At 40.0% G+C, this 18,817-nt stretch overlaps 1 long non-coding RNA gene and 5 other non-coding genes across 6 annotated transcripts; all 6 read left to right on the top strand.

Annotated features, from left to right (window-relative positions):
- The first annotated feature begins 576 nt into the window (after nt 1–576).
- Nucleotides 577–661, top strand: LOC133820383 (small nucleolar RNA snoR114). The gene has a single exon (XR_009886796.1). It is a non-coding gene; the product is annotated as a small nucleolar RNA snoR114 (small nucleolar RNA).
- A 1,596-nt stretch (nt 662–2,257) lies between these two features.
- LOC133820385 (small nucleolar RNA snoR114) lies at nt 2,258–2,343 on the top strand. The gene has a single exon (XR_009886798.1). It is a non-coding gene; the product is annotated as a small nucleolar RNA snoR114 (small nucleolar RNA).
- A 1,439-nt stretch (nt 2,344–3,782) lies between these two features.
- Nucleotides 3,783–3,867, top strand: LOC133820382 (small nucleolar RNA snoR114). Its single transcript, XR_009886795.1, has one exon. It is a non-coding gene; the product is annotated as a small nucleolar RNA snoR114 (small nucleolar RNA).
- Nucleotides 3,868–5,310: 1,443 nt separating this feature from the next.
- LOC133820387 (small nucleolar RNA snoR114) lies at nt 5,311–5,396 on the top strand. The gene has a single exon (XR_009886800.1). It is a non-coding gene; the product is annotated as a small nucleolar RNA snoR114 (small nucleolar RNA).
- Nucleotides 5,397–6,324: 928 nt separating this feature from the next.
- LOC133820384 (small nucleolar RNA snoR114) lies at nt 6,325–6,409 on the top strand. The gene has a single exon (XR_009886797.1). It is a non-coding gene; the product is annotated as a small nucleolar RNA snoR114 (small nucleolar RNA).
- Nucleotides 6,410–16,619: 10,210 nt separating this feature from the next.
- Nucleotides 16,620–18,508, top strand: LOC133816796 (uncharacterized). The gene is made up of 3 exons (XR_009885471.1): nt 16,620–16,729; nt 16,812–16,890; nt 18,438–18,508. It is a non-coding gene; the product is annotated as an uncharacterized LOC133816796 (long non-coding RNA).
- The last annotated feature ends 309 nt before the right edge of the window (nt 18,509–18,817 follow it).

The raw sequence follows: 18,817 nt of genomic DNA, 5'->3' as shown, positions 1-18,817 counted from the left end.
GGGTTGGCTCATGATGATTATTGGAATTGAAAATTGAGCTATAATGCCATTAGATCTTGCCCTGAAACATAATATGCTTAACCTGTGTTCCTTGAGGGTATAAAAACTGATCGCATTAGCTGTTACTAATCTCATTCCCATGTGCTCAAGTTGCACGTGGCTCACAAATTTGCAAGAGTATCTAGTATTATGTGATCATAATAAAGTGGTATGCATTCACAACCAGAGACACTCTTAGAGCTTTTCAGCTCATTTATATGTTCCATAGCTTGATGATGAATAAATGGATGAGCCTTATTATGTAGTACTTTATTCTATTGGTGTTTACATGTTAAATCTACCAGACGTAGATTACATCATATGCTAATTATGGTAGATCTTCATCAATTGCTTCAAGGACCAAGCTTATCAACAATGACATTTTTAAAAGAAGAGCGAATTTTTAATTTCTCAAGCATCAATTGTCTATCTAAATAATATGAATTGACTAAACCTCCAAGAGTTGCCAATGGTGTCGTGGTTGGATGGTGCCCTTGATCACGTCAAGGGTTCGAATCCCAGTTGGTTTATCATTAATAGCTGTGAGGATTTCTGCGCTAATTAGATGGAGGGGTCCATCATTGTCATCTGATCTAAGATGAATATATGCGCATCTGAGCTTTATTAATTTATTTTGAAAAAAAAAATGTAAGCTTATTTTTGTCAAAAAAAAGAAAAAGAAAGAAACTTCTTTGGTAGTGGATTTTGTCTATTTTTTTTTAAAGTGAATTTCTTTGTGTGCTACAAATTCTGTTCCATGTAGTTAGATTAAGGTTTATGGCGTGTTTGGAAACAACTGTGTAATTATTAGGTTCTGTAATTACTACCTATCTCAATAATTATACTATATTTTAAAATATAAGGTGTGTTTGGATGTCAAGTGGTAATTAGTTATGAATTTCTTTTGTCATGTTTGGTGAAATAGTTAGTAATTACATAGAAAAATAATATTATGTAATAAATATTTTTTTAAATTGATAGTAATTAGAAATATTATAGTGTAATTATATCAAATTCTCATGGGGTTATGGGAATTGGAGAGTGTAATTGTGACCTTTTAATTACTTCCAATTACATAGTTATTGTGTAATTATATAGTCGGACAAACATGCCAAATTCAGTAATTACTCTGAATTATACTGGTGACTTTCCAAACACACCTAAATGTAATTTGAATTACCTAAATGTAATTTGAATTTGGTTTGATGTATTTAGTCTTCTAATAATTTACAATCCTCCCATTAATAGTATGCACACCCTAGCATGATAAAATCTAATTAATGTGCCTGTAAAATTAAACTATTCTAATTGATGTGCCTGTAAAGTGAAAAACCAAAGGATAAATGGCAGCTTGGTAAATGAATGAACAAAAGAGAAGGGTAAAACATTTCTTGAACATCTATATCAATCAAATTTATAATCAAACTTGTGTTTAACTGTATTAATTAGCCTCCAGCAAGGTGAGTTAGACACAACAAATTATTTCACAAGACTCAAATCGCTTTGGGATGATGAGCTCATTGATTTCCCACGTTGATCAACTTCCTCTTCTTTGTACCCATTAACTATACAACTGACTGCAAAATCTATAACTTTTGTCCTAGTTAGAAACCTATTAATCTAGGCTATGGTTGGTAGGGTTAATAAGAGTTTATTTTGGGCTTTTAAAATCTAAAAGTTATTTTGTATTTAATTGAATTTCCTAAGCACTTTTAACTTTTTATTCTAAATATTTTTAAAAAAAGTTAAAGTCAAAAGCAAAAGTTCAGCCAACCAAACCTTAATCCAAATAACCCTTCAAAACAAGGACGGAGCTACTTGGAAGTAAGTGGAGGCTTACGCGTCATGCTCCCACTAAATTGTTCAAAGAAATATAATAAATTTTGAAAACAATATATGTAGTACAAAACATGTAAAAAGTCCTACTTTTATTGACTCAAAGCTAAATATTACTCTGTTGAATATGAACTCTAATATTTATATAAACTAAATACAATTAAAATGATTAATTCTTGATTTGAATTTATTTTAAAAGAATATTATTCATTTTCTTCAAACAAAATGAATTTTTTTAATATGTAACCTTTACTTAAAATTGCTAACTCTTCTATGTTAATAATATGTAATGACTAAACTTCCAAGAATTGGTATTGGTGTCGTGGTCAGATGGTGCACTAATTCAAATCAAGGGTTCGAATCCCAGTTGGGTTAAAATGAATGGCTGTGATGATTTCTGTGCTATCGAGATGGTGGGGTCCATCATTGTCATCTGATTCAAGATGAAAAATATGCACATCTGAGCTTTTTTATATTTATTTTTTTCAACTGTGCAACCCTAGCTAAGTCATTAATCCAAGACCTTATTTGCTTATTCTGATTAGTGTTGTATTGAGTTCAAAAATGAAAAATTTCATGATTCTACTCATCTTTTTTCAGAATTTGGCAGCAAAACCATATCAATAACAATAATATTTTCTTTCACCTTTTTGTTATGTGTCACATATCAACTCGTTTATAAGGCATTGAGTTCGAGTGTACTCGTTAGAGTTTTCTTTGTTTCATGATACCATATTAAAATGTAGAAGGTGGTGTTTAACGTAGATTCAACACCAAACTCACAGATGCAATGAATTTGGAAAACTCAAATGCAAACCAGAAATCAATTCAAAGAGTTAGAGTGCAAAATGAAATAGAAAAACAAATAATGGAAAGAACACCAAGTTTGTTGAAGTTGTGGTTGCAACTAGGGGTGAACATTTGACCAGCAAAACCTGAAAACTCGCACAACCCGCAACCTGAAAACCCAGTTTTTGACCAAACCCGTTATTTTCGGGTCGGATTAGACCCAAATCCAAGTATGTTCGAGTTAGGTTCGGGTGTGGTAAATACACATACACAGGTTCGGGTGTAACCCGAACCCGAACAAATTAAAAAAATATATATTTTAATTTTAATTCAAATTTGATGACAAAAAACCCTAACTCCCTACCCTTTCAAATTTTTTTACCAAGGTTCAATTTGTAAAAAATCAATCGAACCAAACTAACAACAAAGATACAAATACATGTGAAAAGTAAAAAAAAAATTAAAAAATTGGTATTTTTGAATTTTTTTAACCAAGGCCCATTTTCGGCCCAATCCCACCCGACCCGACCCGAACAAACCCGAAACCTGAAATTACCCTAAAAAATTGAAAAATTCGAAACGGGTTCAGTACCCCATCTCCCAACTCGAAACCCGCAAAACCCGATGCACCAGACTCATGTGCACCCCTAGTTGCAACTATAGGCTATTAGTAATCAAACGTATCAGTTGTAAGAATTAGTACTCTACAGGTGGTTTAGAAGATAGAATGAAGTTCATCTCAATTGGTGATGAGTAAAGTAACTCATGTTCTTATAGATAGAATGATAATCCAACACACTTTTCATGTGGGATTCTCAAACATCAGGCATGCTATTTAGCATGTATACTAAATTTACAAAACATAGATTACATTATGTGCTAACTATGGCAGAACTCTAAATGGGTTTTGTGGTCTAAATTTTTGTCCACTGTTTTAAGTCCCAAGTCTAACAATGGCCTTTATGAAAGACAAGACAGACAAAGAGAGTTTTTTTTTTAATTTTCAAAGGAATAATTATGTAAATAATATCGAAGGACTAGAGCTTCAAGAGTGGCCAGTGGTTTGGTGGTTGGACAGACTACTTAACCACGACAAGGGTTCGAATCCCAGTTGGTTTAAGCTGTGAGGATTTCTGTGCTAATGAGATGGAGGGGTCCATCATTGTCATCTGACCTAAGATGAAAATATGCACATCTGAGCTTTCTTACTATTTTATTTATCTATGCTGTTTTGTCACATAACTATAAAATCAAAGGTCAATTTGCTTGGTAAAATTCTGTGCTTCGGTAATCTTTAGTGTCAATGGAATTGTCATGTCATTTTACATCTAATTAAGTAGACCTATATTGGTTTATTTTCCTTTACAGAAAAAAAAAATTGTCACTTGGAAAGTCTATTATTTCATAGTTATGCTTTTGAGTTTAAACAACGGGATATTTGCGGCATAATTACTCAAAGTTTTGGGTTTATATCCGGCATAGTCTCAAATTTTTTTTTAGCAGAGAAAATATCTAAAGTCCCTGAAAGAGTAATTTCGTCAGTCTCCATCCGTTTAAGTCTATTTGATGATGATTGGACCAACACGTGTTATATCCTTATTGGTCCAACTCATAAATATTTTAAACTCAAATATCGCCATTACTTATGCTTCCAACTTTGAAAAGATTGACTATGAACTTTTCTTTTCTTTTATTTTTCAAGCATTAACCCTTTGTTTGGTAGGGAGGAAATATGAGTGAAAGGAAAGGGGTGGAGGAAGAGTAGTGGAAGGAGAGATTGGACCATTTGTTTGGCAAAAGGGGGAGAGGAAAGATGGAGGGAATCCTTCTCCCTCCAAAACTTTAAAAATCAATCCCTCCAAACATGGAGGAATCCAAGAAAAAAACAAAAAATATGTATAAAATGTCACATTTGTCCTCTTAATACAAAATAAATATTTATGTTAAAAATATAAAATGATAAATTTAATTATTAACTTCATCTCCATCATTTCAATTTCACTTTTAATACAAACCAACATAAATGAGAGTAACTATCATCTCCATCCATCTTACTTTCCATTATTCCTAAACTCTCCATCCACCTTACTCTCACTCATTCCTACCAAACATAGTCTAAGGCAATATTTGGTGGGAATGAGAGAAAAGACGAAGAATGGATAGATTGGAAAGGATGGAGAGAGTAAAAAAATAGAAATGAGAGTGATATTCCTCTATGTTGTTTGGTGAATTAGGAAGAAAAGAAAAGAACATAATTTCTTATAATTGAAAGGTAGGATAGTAGTTTACTTATAAAATTACTATTTTACCCTTAATATAATATTAATTATATATTTTTATTAATTTTTTATTTTAGTTATAAAATGAAAGTGATATTTAACTTAATATATATATGCAACATTTGAAATCTCCTTTCCCTCCATACCTATCATTCTTTCCAGATTTCTCCTCTGCCAAACATACTGTAAGTGTGTGAAGGAGTGAAAACCATTACTTATGTTACTACCTGACGAAAGGATTAATTATGTAAATATATAAGAATGGAAGGACTAAAATTTCAAGAAGCACCAGTGGTGTCGTGGTTGGTTAGTGTAGCTAACCATGTTAAGGGGTTCGAATCCCAGTTGGTGTATTATGCAATATGCATAGCTGTGAGGATTTATGTGCTAATAGATGGAGAGGGGTCCATCATTGTCATCTGACCCAAGATGAAAATATGCACATCTGAGCTTTTATTATTATTTCTTTTTAATTAAGATGCATGTATGAAGTTTTATTTTTCTGAGACAAATATTATGTTATATATTGTTAGAGAAAATATCTCCAATGAGAATGTGAGTATATTCAACAATTTATAAGAGCATAGGTTACTCCACTCATCATCAATTGGTTTTGAGATGAAACTTCATGCTTCTTACCATGCACCACTTTCCACATTTTAACATAGTATCATGAGCCAAAGAAAACTCTAACGAGTAAACATGACCCAAATCCAAAAACCGGTCCAAAAAGAGAGGATTTTTTTTTTTTTTTGCTTTTTAATACTATGCTCCGATGCACAATTGTAAAAATTAATGCAAAAATCAATCTTTTATTAATGCTCATTCCATATTTATTGAAAATGCTCATTCCATATTTACTGTCGATAGTTAGAGATAGTAATAAAATAATAAGATTAAAAATCTAGTATTTTAATTGTAATTATTAAAAATAATACTAAAATAATAAAAATTACATAAAATTAAATAAAAAAATATAGTATTTATGGTGATGCAAAATATGCATCATGCTATATTGTGTGCCAAATTTATCACACTTTTTGGCACACTATTAGACTAACTTTTTGAAAAGTAAGCTATATTTTAACAATGTATCACCAATTTGATACTGCATTGAAGAAGCTCTTATTAAAGCAAAATAATATCCAAGCCTTCCTCCCAATTAAGAAATCTTAAAAGAAAAGACTGAATATATGAACTTTTCTTAATTTTTCAAGCTTGAGTGTGATAGTAGTGAAAATATTAATTATGTTGCTAGCTTTGTAAAATGTTATGTAAATAATATGGAATGACTAAGGCTCAAAGAATTTCCAATGGTGTCGTGGTTGGACAGTGCCCTTGGTCACATCGAGGGTTCGAATCCCAGTTGGTTTAACATGCATAGCTATGAGGATTTCTGCGCCAATTAGATGGAGGGGTCCATCATTCTCATCTGACCCAAGATGAAAATATGCGCTTCTGAGCTTTGAATGTCTTTTTTTTTTGTCAAATTCACAATTGTTATGTCCCAATCTCCCATGTTCAAAGTAACATCAATAAATCCAGTTTTTGGCTCATTTACACTGATGCCATAGTCACCCTATATGAAAACTGTAATGATAAGTGCACTTAAACATTACACACAATGCTGTGTCATTGTTTTTTAAAACAGCCAGTCACAGTTTCAATAAATGTGATTGATTAATAAATGTAATTGACTATGCTAATCTGTCACATCACTGTGTGTGATGTTTGTGTGTATATTTTGAGTGTCCATATCATTACTCATATTAAGTCATCTAGGACCTAAGTAAAAATAAATTTTTGGGGCCTTTATACAAATATGTTTATAATTATTTATCATTAGAGTTTATTGTTTGGTGTAGTAGTAATTCATTATTTACATTTCCCGAAAGGACAAATGTTCAAATCTGGTAGCTTTCATACTGGAATTTGGATCTGGGCATTTGTGTAACCGGAAGTAACAAAATGCCACCACGCTAAGAGCACTCCCAATGGAGGAGGTAAAATGTCTAATTTTTTAAAATATAGAGAAAAAATGGTTAAATAGTCTTCCAATGAGTGATGTAAACTTAATTTTTTTTTACCTAAATGAATAGTATTTTATATATGTAGTGAAACTCTATTCATCAAGCTATAAATATTTTATTATTTTTTTTATAAACTTTTGTATATATATATGTGTTGACGCGGTTCTTCGGCAACAGGTAATTAAGAGAAGAAGAGAAAGAGATTAGCACTCAAGATAGAACCGTCACAGATATGAAATCTTATATATTGAACTAGGTGACTCAAGACACGTTTTTAAGTGGTTCAAAGGTTAAAATCCTTCTACTCCACTAGTCAATATTATTCATCCTCTCTGGGTATTTGATTTACAAAGTATATAGTCCTCCAAAGACTATTTTTTCCAACCCCTATCAACTCCCAGGGTCTCCATATTTATAGGAGAAGGCACCTGGAAGTTGGTAGGGAGGTCATCCCGTGACCTTACCATTTGTCATATCCACTCTGTGGCATTCATGATTAATTCCTAAACCTGACACATAAGTGTGGTCTAATCAGCATGGAAGGATATAATGGGCCGCACGGCCCAACCCATCCGTGGGTGTCTGACACGCACGTTCCTACTGCGTGTCCGAGAAGTCAAGGGGATATCAGACACGTGATGTCAGATATATGCACGTTTATCTTGCGTGCGTTGATTTCATAAAGGCTCAGAGCTTCCTGGGCTCCTCGCGACACGAACAGCTCGTATTCCGAGCTGTTCTCCTGGCGTGGCCTTCAGATGCCCCTCTCGAGCTGAGAAGATCTGCCCTGGAAATAGGATCTTCGTCCGGTGGGCACCTCGGACTAAACCTGATTAGTCCGAGGCTCGTCCTGCTAACCAGCCCGTGGGAAAATCAGGGCGTACATCTGCCCCCCAAGCTCCTGCTCGTGGTATATGACGTCATGCATAGGAGACCACAGTAGGGGCTTTTAGACTTCCCCCACAACCCTTCGCATTCCATTCTTTCCGCAGGCGTCTGATACGTGAAACGTCGTGGGTGGCGACGGTACACTCTACGAGAACCGCATTAAATGGCCTAGACTACTGACCAGCCGTCGTTTCACATTTCGAGTAGAGGGTCTTCCAAGAGCCTCTTACACGTGATCCTTCCTTTGTATAAAGAGGGGGTGGCCACCCTACGCACGGGCCACCCTATCATTCAAAAATTTCTCAAATTTCCTTCTTCCTTCTCTGACTTTCCGAAGGACGAAACCCTCATCTCTACTGTTTTCATCTTCTCCGTTCACGAAGCCTAAGCGTACGAGTTTATTCAAAGCCTTGGAAGCCACAGTACCAACGAAGCTCCTACCAGTGCCGCAATCTTGCCCACCATCTAGCCATACACTGTAAGTTTTCTGACCCAGTTTATTTTGAAAGCATGCCACTGTAGCTTAGGTAACAAAATTTTACTGTAGCCACATGCATGGGTTTTCTGGGTTGTGTGGATATGGAGGGTGACGGCCCTTCTTTAGGTTAGGGCACGCCTGTTGCAGGAAATCGTTTTAGAATATAGGTTTCAAGGTGTTTTTTCAGGGACAATTTCTGGGTAGGACCTTTAGGAATTTTGGGTGCAAAACCGGGTAGCTTAGGGAATACGCCTCAAAAGCGGTTTTGCACGTTTTGCCTATTGAAACTTTCCCCCCAAGGCAAATTCTTCTCTGAGCCCCCTGACACACGAATTCCGAGTAATCTGGGATCTGTTGAGGGCCTAGGCACGTGTTCATTGAACCACGTGGTTCCACTCTCCACGGGCTGGGCTTACCCCAGCTCGTGTAATTAACATTTGCCTCAGCCTTCTGCTTGGGTCGCCTTTTCTAAAGTGTTTTCTTTTGTTCGATAGGCGACTAGATGGCCCCGAAGAAGAACCTGCCCCAGAAGAACGTGGGAAGCTCGGCCTCTCAACAAGATAAAGGAAAGGCGGTGATGCCCAGCTCGCCGATTCCCCACTTTGGCCCGGCCGTGGAGAAACAGGCCGAGGTGGGCCCTGACGCGTTTTTCGAGGCAGAGAGAATCATCTCGAAGATAACCGAGCAGGCCAAGATCACCAAACTCTTCATCACCCACAACATTCCCTTGGGGAAAGCCTCAGTGATTGCCCGACCTGCCGCAGAGGGCGAGCGGAGCTGCACGCCGCTCGATGAATCGTTCGCGGCCTGGAGCGGTGAACACTTCAAGGCAGGGGCCTTCCTCCCCCTGGACCAGTACTTCCCTGACTTCCTGAATTATGTGGGGTTAGCCCCATTTCAGCTCCCTCCCAACTCCTACCGTCTGCTGGCGGGGTTGAGGTATTTATTTCAAAAGCACGAGTGGGAGGTCCCCACTCCTGCTGATATTCTATACTTCTTTTGCCTCAAAGCCAGCCCGGATCAGCGGGGGCGAGGCGACGGGTTCTATTACTTAACCCGATTCCCTAATACAGCAGCGGTCATCGAGCTGCCTAGCCACCCGAATGACTTCAAGGACCAGTTTTTCATGTCAACTGGGTTCCGCAACTGCGATCATCATTACTTTAATCGCCCTCGTAAGTGATCCTTGACCTTAGCCCGCATTTTAAGGGTTATCTTATTTTAGCCCCCTCCTTATCCCACTTCTGACTTTAACCAATCTTGCAGTCATCTACGCGAGGACCGAGAAGTCCGTGACCCTCGGGGGTCAATACGACACACTGGCGAGCTTACCCCCCAGTGAGAAAGACTACCGCGCGCTCGTGACCGACGAGACGATGGTATTCTGCAAGCTGATTTTCCCAAATCAGACTTTGAATTTGAAGAGGCCCCGGGGGCCGCCTCCAGCTCGCGACAACAGACCGATCCTCGCGGAGATCGCAGACGACGAAGGCGAGGAAGAGAGTGACGAAGTTCCTCTCGTGAGGAGTAGGAAGAGGACCTTGGAGGTCGCCCAGACGATGGTCGAGGAGAGGGCCCAATCTGGAGCAGCCGCGGGTCCCTCCGGCCAAGGTAATCCTTACTTATTTAAGAATGTAGATAGGGCCACTGCAGACCCCTGGCTGGTTAGGTTCAATCCTAGGCAGCTCGTCCATCGTCACCCGAGGAATCCGGACCTGGACACGCTCTTGCTCCATTGTGTTGACCGGCTCGTGCTGGAGCACCAAGAGAGTCGGCCTAGGGGTACCGTAGCAGTAGATAACACCTTAGCTTTTAGGTCGATCCTTTTTTAGGAGTATGGGACCAACTTACGCACGTGGCCGGCGCTCCAGAGGGGCATCTATGCCCCGGGGATTAGGCAGTATGTAGAAGAGTCCAGCCTCGAGTCGGAACCGGACCTAGAACCTGCGCCAGTTCATGAGATAATCGTCTTAGACTCTTCCAGCTCGGGGGGTAGGGCTCCCTTAGTATTCGCTTACTCATTGCCTTTAAACCTTTTGACTCTATTTCTGCATGATTGCTACCTTGTAATAACCATGTTTTTTGTTCTTGGTAGAAGAGATGTCTCAGCCTGGAGGTAATCTGCGGGGCGTGGTCTTCGGCGGGAACCCCCCAGCGGGGCCAAGGTTGAAAAGGCTTCGGGAGTCCAAGAGCTCGGCTGGGACCTCCACTAAATCCCCGGCTAAGGAGAAGGAGAAAGCCCCTCCATCCCAGGTCGCGGGGGCGATCCTTCCTGTTGCTAGGACAGGGCCCATGCCCCCGCCACCCCAACGATCTCCATTAGCCGCCCAGGACGGGGTAATAGAGATCGGGAATCCGGCCAAGGCAGCCCCGGATGTGCGTATCCCAGTCGATCCCCAGGCTCTGGAGAAGATGCCAGAAGCATTCCGGGGTACGGTGTATGAGTCGGCTAGCTATGCCGTCAGCCATTTCTACAATCTCAGGGAGAGGGAGCTCCGGGCCATCGAAACAACGAGCCCGGTCCGAGTTATGGAGTCTTCGATGGACATGACCCTAACGGTAAACTGCCCCATTCTTTTAGAGCTTTAACACTCACACGCCGCTTTTTTTCTTCCAGTTAGTTAATTTATCCTTCCTTTCTTGCAGGGCATTGCTGCCGCATACAGAGGCATTGCTAGGACCAAGGTCCAGCTCGAGGGTTTGGAAGCTGAGCGCCAGACCGTCCTCCAGGAGGCGAGAGACGCGCTGGCGGCCTCTAAAGCCGAGCTAGAGAAGATCCGCTCCGAGAACCGAGAGCTTAAAAACTCCCTGGCCGCATCGTGGACAGATCTCGAGGTAGCCAAGACCGAGGCCCAGGCCGCCATGGAAGCCGAGCGGGCCGTTTCGGAGCAGTCCTTGCAGGACCTGTTTTATCATTGCTGGTCACACAACCCAGATGCGGACTTTTCTTTCATGCCGTCGGACCTCTGGGCGTTCTTGCTACCGAAGCTCCAAGCCCGCCTAAATAAAGAGGTACCTCCCTCGGAGACTGGAGAGGCCTCTGTCGCGGCGGAGCAGGACGAGACCGCGACCTCCAAAGGGCCAACTGATGGGGCTTAGGATACTTCTCTTTAAGTATTTTGAACTATTTTATTTTCCGTTGTAATTTTTCATGAGGTGTTTCCACCTTGAGACAATTTGCTCATCAACTTTAACAAATATATATATATTTATTTTTTTATGCTTTTGGCTGCAATTCATCTCTTTATTTTTATGAACTCAGTTCGGGTTAACCGTTATTTATATCCCGGGCTTTTAAAGAAGAGCCACGATCAAAATAAAAGTTAACCCCTAAGTTTTATGACCTGGTTAAAACCAGGAACTTATTTTGAAAACTTAGTTCGCGTCAACTTTTATCCATATCCCGGGCTCTTTAAAGAAGAACCGCGGTCAATAAATTTTAGTTAACTTCTAAGTTTTATGACCTGGTTAAGACCAGGAACTTATTTTGAAAACTTAGTTCGCGTCAACTTTTATCCATATCCCTGGCTCTTTAAAGAAGAACCGCGGTCAATAAATTTTAGTTAACTTCTAAGTTTTATGACCTGGTTAAAACCAAGAACTTATTTTGAAAACTTAGTTCGCGTCAACTTTTATCCATATCCCGGGCTCTTTAAAGAAGAACCGCGGTCAATAAATTTTAGTTAACTTCTAAGTTTTATGACCTGGTTAAGACCAGGAACTTATTTTGAAAACTTAGTTCGCGTCAACTTTTATCCATATCCCTGGCTCTTTAAAGAAGAACCGCGGTCAATAAATTTTAGTTAACTTCTAAGTTTTATGACCTGGTTAAAACCAAGAACTTATTTTGAAAACTTAGTTCGCGTCAACTTTTATCCATATCCCGGGCTCTTTAAAGAAGAACCGCGGTCAATAAATTTTAGTTAACTTCTAAGTTTTATGACCTGGTTAAGACCAGGAACTTATTTTGAAAACTTAGTTCGCGTCAACTTTTATCCATATCCCTGGCTCTTTAAAGAAGAACCGCGGTCAATAAATTTTAGTTAACTTCTAAGTTTTATGACCTGGTTAAAACCAGGATAGGGCTTAGTTTGTGATAACTCTTATCCATGGATAAAAATTAACACCTAAGTCGTTAAGGAGACCTGGTCATATCTAGGTACCATATGCACCCCAAGTAACTGGGAAAGGGTCTTTCGTGGTTACTTTAAAATCACACTTGCAAATAAAGAGAAACATTTGATTTTTATTTATACATGGGAAGTGACCTCCTAGGCCTTACAAGTGGCTCATTGATAGTATTTCTTTAGGTGGATGGCATTCCATGTCCGCGGGACCGCCCCTCCACCAAGCCGAGCTAACTTATAAGTTCCCTCTTTGATGACTTCGATGACCTGGTATGGTCCTTCCCAGTTTGGTCCCAAAACCCCATCTTTGGGATCTTTCCCGGCCAGGAAAACTCTCCTTAGGACCAAATCACCGACGCTAAAGGCACGTCTTTTGACCTTAGTGTTGAAGTAACGAGTGATCTTCTGTTGATAATGGGCGAACTGGAGTTGTGAATCTTCTCGCCTTTCATCCACTAAGTCTAGGGAATGGCATAGGAGCTCGTGGTTCCTGCCTTGGTCGTAGTGCTGGACCCTATGTGATATAACTTTAACTTCCACGGGGAGGACTGCTTCACTCCCAAAGGTTAGGGAGAAAGGCATGTGACCCGTGGGAGTCCGATGTGAGGTCCGGTACGCCCACAGGACTTGGGGGAGCTGTTCTGGCCAGATCCCCTTTGCCTCATCTAGCCTTTTCTTGAGGCTCGCCTTTAGAGTTTTGTTGACAGCCTCGACCTGGCCGTTCGCCTGGGGATAGGCCATGGATGAGAAACTTTTCACAATTCTGTGCCTTTCGCAAAATTCGGTGAACAGATCGCTGTCAAATTGAGTGCCGTTATCGGAGACGATCTTCTTAGGTAGGCCAAATCGACATATGATGCTTTTAACCACGAAGTCTAATACCTTTTTCGATGTTATTGTTGCCAACGGCTCTGCCTCGGCCCACTTGGTGAAGTAGTCAATGGCTACTACGGCGTAACGGACTCCGCCCTTTCCGGTAGGCAGGGCGCCTACTAGATCTATCCCCCAAACGGCAAATGGCCAGGGAGACGAAATCATTTTTAGCTCGACCGGAGGAGCTCGGGCAACCGCAACGAATCGCTGACACTTGTCGCACCTTTTTACATATGAGATCGAGTCTTTGGACAAAGTTGGCCAGTAATAACCTTGCCTGAGAACCTTAAAAGTCAGGCTTTCCCCCCCAGTGTGGTCTCCACAGAACCCTTCATGAACTTCTTGCAGGATGGCCTTCGCTTCACTTGGGAGAACGCACCGGAGGAGAGGTAGGGAATGCCCATGTCGGTACAACACCCCTTCGACTAGCGTATATCTCGGAGCTTGATAAAGGACCCGCCGTGCGTCTTTGCGCCCTTCGGGTAACTTGCCCTCGACGAGATACTCAATAATGGGAGTCATCCAGGTCGGCCTGATGTCAATCATTTCAATTTCCGCCCGATCCTCGTCTATGCTAGGATTCTCCAAGAACTCAACTGGCACCAACCCTAGAGTTTCTGTCTCGCCCGAGGTGGCGAGCTTGGCGAGAGCATCTACGTTGGCATTCTGTTCCCGAGGTATCTGTTCGATTGACCCTCGAACAAACACAGACAGTTCGGACTTTACTTTTGCCAAATAGGCGGCCATCTTGGGTCCCCGCGCCTGATATTCGCCTAGAACCTGGTTCACCACGAGCTGGGAATCGCTGAAGCATTGGACAGAGCTCGCCTTTAGCTCACTAGCTATCCTAAGTCCAGCCAACAAAGCCTCGTACTCTGCCTCGTTGTTAGACGCCTTGAATCTGAACCTTAGCGCCGAGTGGAATCTATGTCCCTCTGGGGATATCAGAATGATTCCGGCCCCGGAGCCGTTCTCGTTAGATGAGCCATCAACGAAGATCTTCCACGATGAGTGGGGGGAGGCGACCTGAGGTGAGTCTCCTGATGGAATCCCCTGGAATCCCGTGCATTCCGCCACGAAGTCGGCCAAGGCCTGACTTTTTATGGTAGTTCGGGGAGTATAGAAAATCTCGAACTGACTGAGTTCGACCGCCCACTTTAGCAAGCGTCCCGATGCTTCAGGCTTTTGCAAAACCTGCCTTAAAGGCTGATCGGTCATGACGTGTATAGAGTGGGACTGGAAGTATGGCCTGAGCTTTCGCGAGGCCGTGATTAGGCAGAACGCCATTTTCTCCATCATTGGATATCTTGATTCAGCTCCGAGGAGTCTCTTGCTGATGTAATAGACCGGCTTCTGAGCCTGGTTATCTTCTCGTACCAGGACGGCACTAGCTGCGTCCTCAGTGACGGCCATGTCGAGGAAAAGAGGTTCTCCTACCTTGGGTTTTGATAGCACAGGCGGTTCAGCCAAATGCGCTTTCAGGTCGAGGAATGCGCTTTCGCACTCCATTGTCCATTCGAATTTCTTATTTCCCCGGAGCAGGTTGTAGAAGGGTAGACACTTATCGGTCGACTTGGAGACGAACCGGTTCAATGCTGCCACTCTTCCTGTGAGGCCTTGGACGTCTTTCCGCGACCTGGGGGAAGGAAGCTCGAGTAGTGACCTGATCTTGTCGGGGTTTGCCTCGATTCCTCGGGTATTGACTATGAAACCCAGGAATTTCCCCGATGCAACACCGAAAGTGCACTTCTGAGGGTTGAGCCTCATGCCATATTCTCGCAGTATGTTAAAACATTCTTCCAGGTCGGCAACGTGGTTGCTGGCAGTCTTTGACTTGACAAGCATATCATCGACGTACACTTCCATGTTTTTCCCGATCTGGTCTGTGAACATTCTGTTCACTAGCCTTTGGTAGGTAGCTCCGGCATTCTTCAGACCAAACGACATGACCTTATAACAATAGACATTAGTTGGGGTCATGAAGCCGGTATGCTCCTGGTCTGCCGGATTCATCGCGATCTGGTTGTAGCCTGAGTACGCGTCCATGAAGGACATGAGCTCGTGCCCCACCGTGGCATCCACCAATTGATCGATCCTTGGCAATGGAAAGCAATCCTTGGGGCAGGCTTTATTCAGGTCGGAGAAGTCAATACAGGTCCGCCACTTCCCGTTGGGCTTTGGAACTAGCACGGGATTGGCGACCCAAATTGGAAATTTGGCTTCACGAATAAAACCACACTTTTTGAGTCGGGCCACCTCTTCTTCGAGGGCTTCGGCTCGGGTTGTTCCCAGACGCCTCTGTTTTTGAGACTTGGCTGGGACGCTTTTATCTAGGTGGAGCGTGTGCATGATGATGCTCGGGCTGATTCCTATCATGTCCTCATGCGACCATGCGAATACGCCTAGGTTCTTTTGCAGAAACGTAGTCAGCTCCGCCTTTCTTATATCGCAGAGGTTCTTTCCGAGCTTAACCGTCCGCGATGGGTTTTGTTTATCGATGCTCACCTCCTCGAGCTCCTCATGTAACGTCCTGCATTTTCGGGTACCTTTAAACGACTCGGGTTGGGATTTTTCCCCCGGGTTAAGAATATTATTTTAAATAATATTATATTTTGTTTGTAAGTATTCCATGAGTTATTGCTAGCCAAAATATGAATTTTGTGATTTTAAAAGTCAAGATAAGACTTTCGGTCCTGGACCGACACAAAAACCCTGATCGGGTAAAAATCTCGGAAAATAAAACGAAAAATCATGGCAATTATATTTTGGGCATAAAATACATTCATAAAAGTTAAAGTTTGGTCAAAAATAATAAACCTAAAAGAAAATGGAAATTTTAGGGCATTTTGTGTTAAATGCCTAATTCTACCGAAATGGGGAATTTTATTCCATGAATGGACCTTAGGTTAAATTTTATTATGTGATTAATTAAATTAAATGTGAGAGACATTAATTTAATTAATTAATGTTAAGTTTGGTGATTAAAACTTAATAAGAGTGAAAAATGTGTCAAAAGCCAATTTGGACTTTTCTTCTTATGAAACCTTTTTTTAACCTTTATTAAAAAAAAAAAATGAAATGATTATATATAGCAAGGGTTGGCCGGCCATGTGGTGTTTTAGGTGGTGTGAACCCAACTTAATAAAGATAAATCTCATTTTAACTAAGTCAAGTCAAGTGGGCAAGTGGGAGGAAAACACTTGAGTGTTTTTGAGATAAATTAGATAGTATATAACTCTCCCATCCCTCCCCAACCGACCACACCACCCTCTCTCATTCACTCATCTGATTTTTTTAAGACCATTCAAAGTGTTCTCTCAATATTCAACCTCAAGAACACCAAGGAAAACTTGGAGGCTAAGTCTTGGTCTAGGAAGTATTTTCCCTAAGGTAAACCTTCACTAATCTAGGCTTTTGTAAAGTTTTAAGCTTAGAGTTTCAAATATCTAATTAACTATGTTGTTGGGGGAAGTTGGTTAGGGTTTTTGAAAGGTTTTGGAGGAGCCAAAGCTAATAGGAAGGTCCAAACCTTAAGCAAGAACACCAAAGAGGTAAAAAGTTTACTTTTGATGATTTTGTTGTAGGGTTTTTAGTTTTAAGCATTATTTTGTATATCTAATGCTTAAAGTTTCTTGTTGGTGATGTAATAAGGTTATGGTAGTTGTTTAATAATTTTTATGATGCATGTGTATTGATTTTTGAAAATGGGAACCAAAACCCCCAAGGGTTTTGTAGGATACCCTAAAACAAAACATGTTTTGAGCTGTGACTTCCAAGGGGTCAAGCAGCCACTGTATATTGGTTTTGTAAAATTTAATTGTACTGTGATGTTGTTGAGATTGAGTACATAAAATTGAGCTTTTGAAACACAAAAAAATGTTTAGAAATGAGTAAGTTATGCTATTTCAAAGTTTAGGTAAAAAACTGTTTTTTCGTATTCTTATTTTCGGAACCAAGTTTGGACAGCCACTGTATAGGGCAAATGAACCCAGTTTTTTCTAAAATTTTGTGGACATATTTCTGGCATAACCTATTAGTCCACTGTAAAATTTGGTAAGAAAATATTACACGGTTTGAAATTTATTAACTGTCAAAGTTTGGAAAAAATAAGGACTTGAAAATAAGGTCATTTTTACCTTATTGTTAGAAAATGATTTCACCAATCAAAAATGCTCATTTTGACCTAAGATTTTACAAAGACCTAAATGGCATAACAAAAATGGAATTGGGAAATTTTGGTAACAATTGGGTAAGTAAATTTCAAGTTATGAACTAACGAAGTATGTAGTTAAAAAATGTGAAAATTAGGTTTTTCACACTTAGTGTAAAAATGAGATTTTGGAACATAAGGTAAACAGTAAAATTTTGCTTATTTCAAGATATAAATTGGTAAGTCTTGAAATCATATTTTCACTAAAATTATCCCTTTGAGTTTAAATGAATTATTTTTATTAAAGAGTTTTTATTCTTTCTAAAAATAAGAGATTTAATTTATTAATAGTTAATAAATTAAAAGAGTATTTAAAACCCTATATTTTGAGAAAATAATTAAATAAATTATTTTCCTAGTAAGTAAAATTGATTAATTGCTTTTGGAAAATTAATTAGTCAAGATGAGAAATTTATAACGGTTTTCCTAATTAAGACAAATTAGGCAATTTTCTTAAAACGGTTTTTAGATATTAAAACCTTAAGAAAAATAAAAGGAAAATTTAAAGAGTTTATTTTCTTTAAAAATAATTAAGGAATTTATTTGTATTTTCTGGATATAATACCGGCTAAAATCTTACATATTTTAACCGACTAGTCGAAAGTGCGGGTTAATAGCGATACCTTGAAAGAATAAGATTTTTAGCGGATTGTGGGAAATACCATTGTGATACCCGAGCCTAGGTATCGAGACCTTAGGATAGGTCTCCCCGAGACTTAGGGTTTAGTCTCGAATATTTTGTATGACTTTCCTTAATAGGTTTAAAACCAAATAAGGATTATAAATCCTTACAAATGACTTTTATTAAAATGACCAAACTGCCCAAAATAATAATAATGAATTATTAGTGCCATAATTAATCCGAGTATACTGTATGGATAACTACAGTATTGGCTAAGCGTAACTGGACTGAACGTTGGAGGGTGAAAACCTGCTGAGCGCTAAGGACTCCAAGTAAATCAACTTATATTGTATGGCTGCAACATGAAATGATTATTGTCTTGTATGTTAGTATAGGGATACATGCATATATATAGGCTGTCATAGAAAGTTGCTTAGAGACGTTAGTCTAGTGAGTGCTGATTTAGAAAATATGAACGGTAGAAGTCCGTCATATCCTAGACGGTTGATCCCCGTCACACTGCTTGATTTTATTTATGTCCGGTTCATTACCGCGACGAGTGCCCATGAGATGAGGATAAGCTGGTTAAACCTAGGGGCGCCAAGATAAATGGGACCTAGGGGCCCTCATGCTTACTTAATCATTG

The sequence above is a fragment of the Humulus lupulus genome, chromosome 2 (genome assembly GCF_963169125.1).
Source record: "Humulus lupulus chromosome 2, drHumLupu1.1, whole genome shotgun sequence".
Lineage (NCBI taxonomy): Eukaryota > Viridiplantae > Streptophyta > Magnoliopsida > Rosales > Cannabaceae > Humulus > Humulus lupulus.
This window is presented reverse-complemented; position numbering and strand designations above follow the sequence as displayed.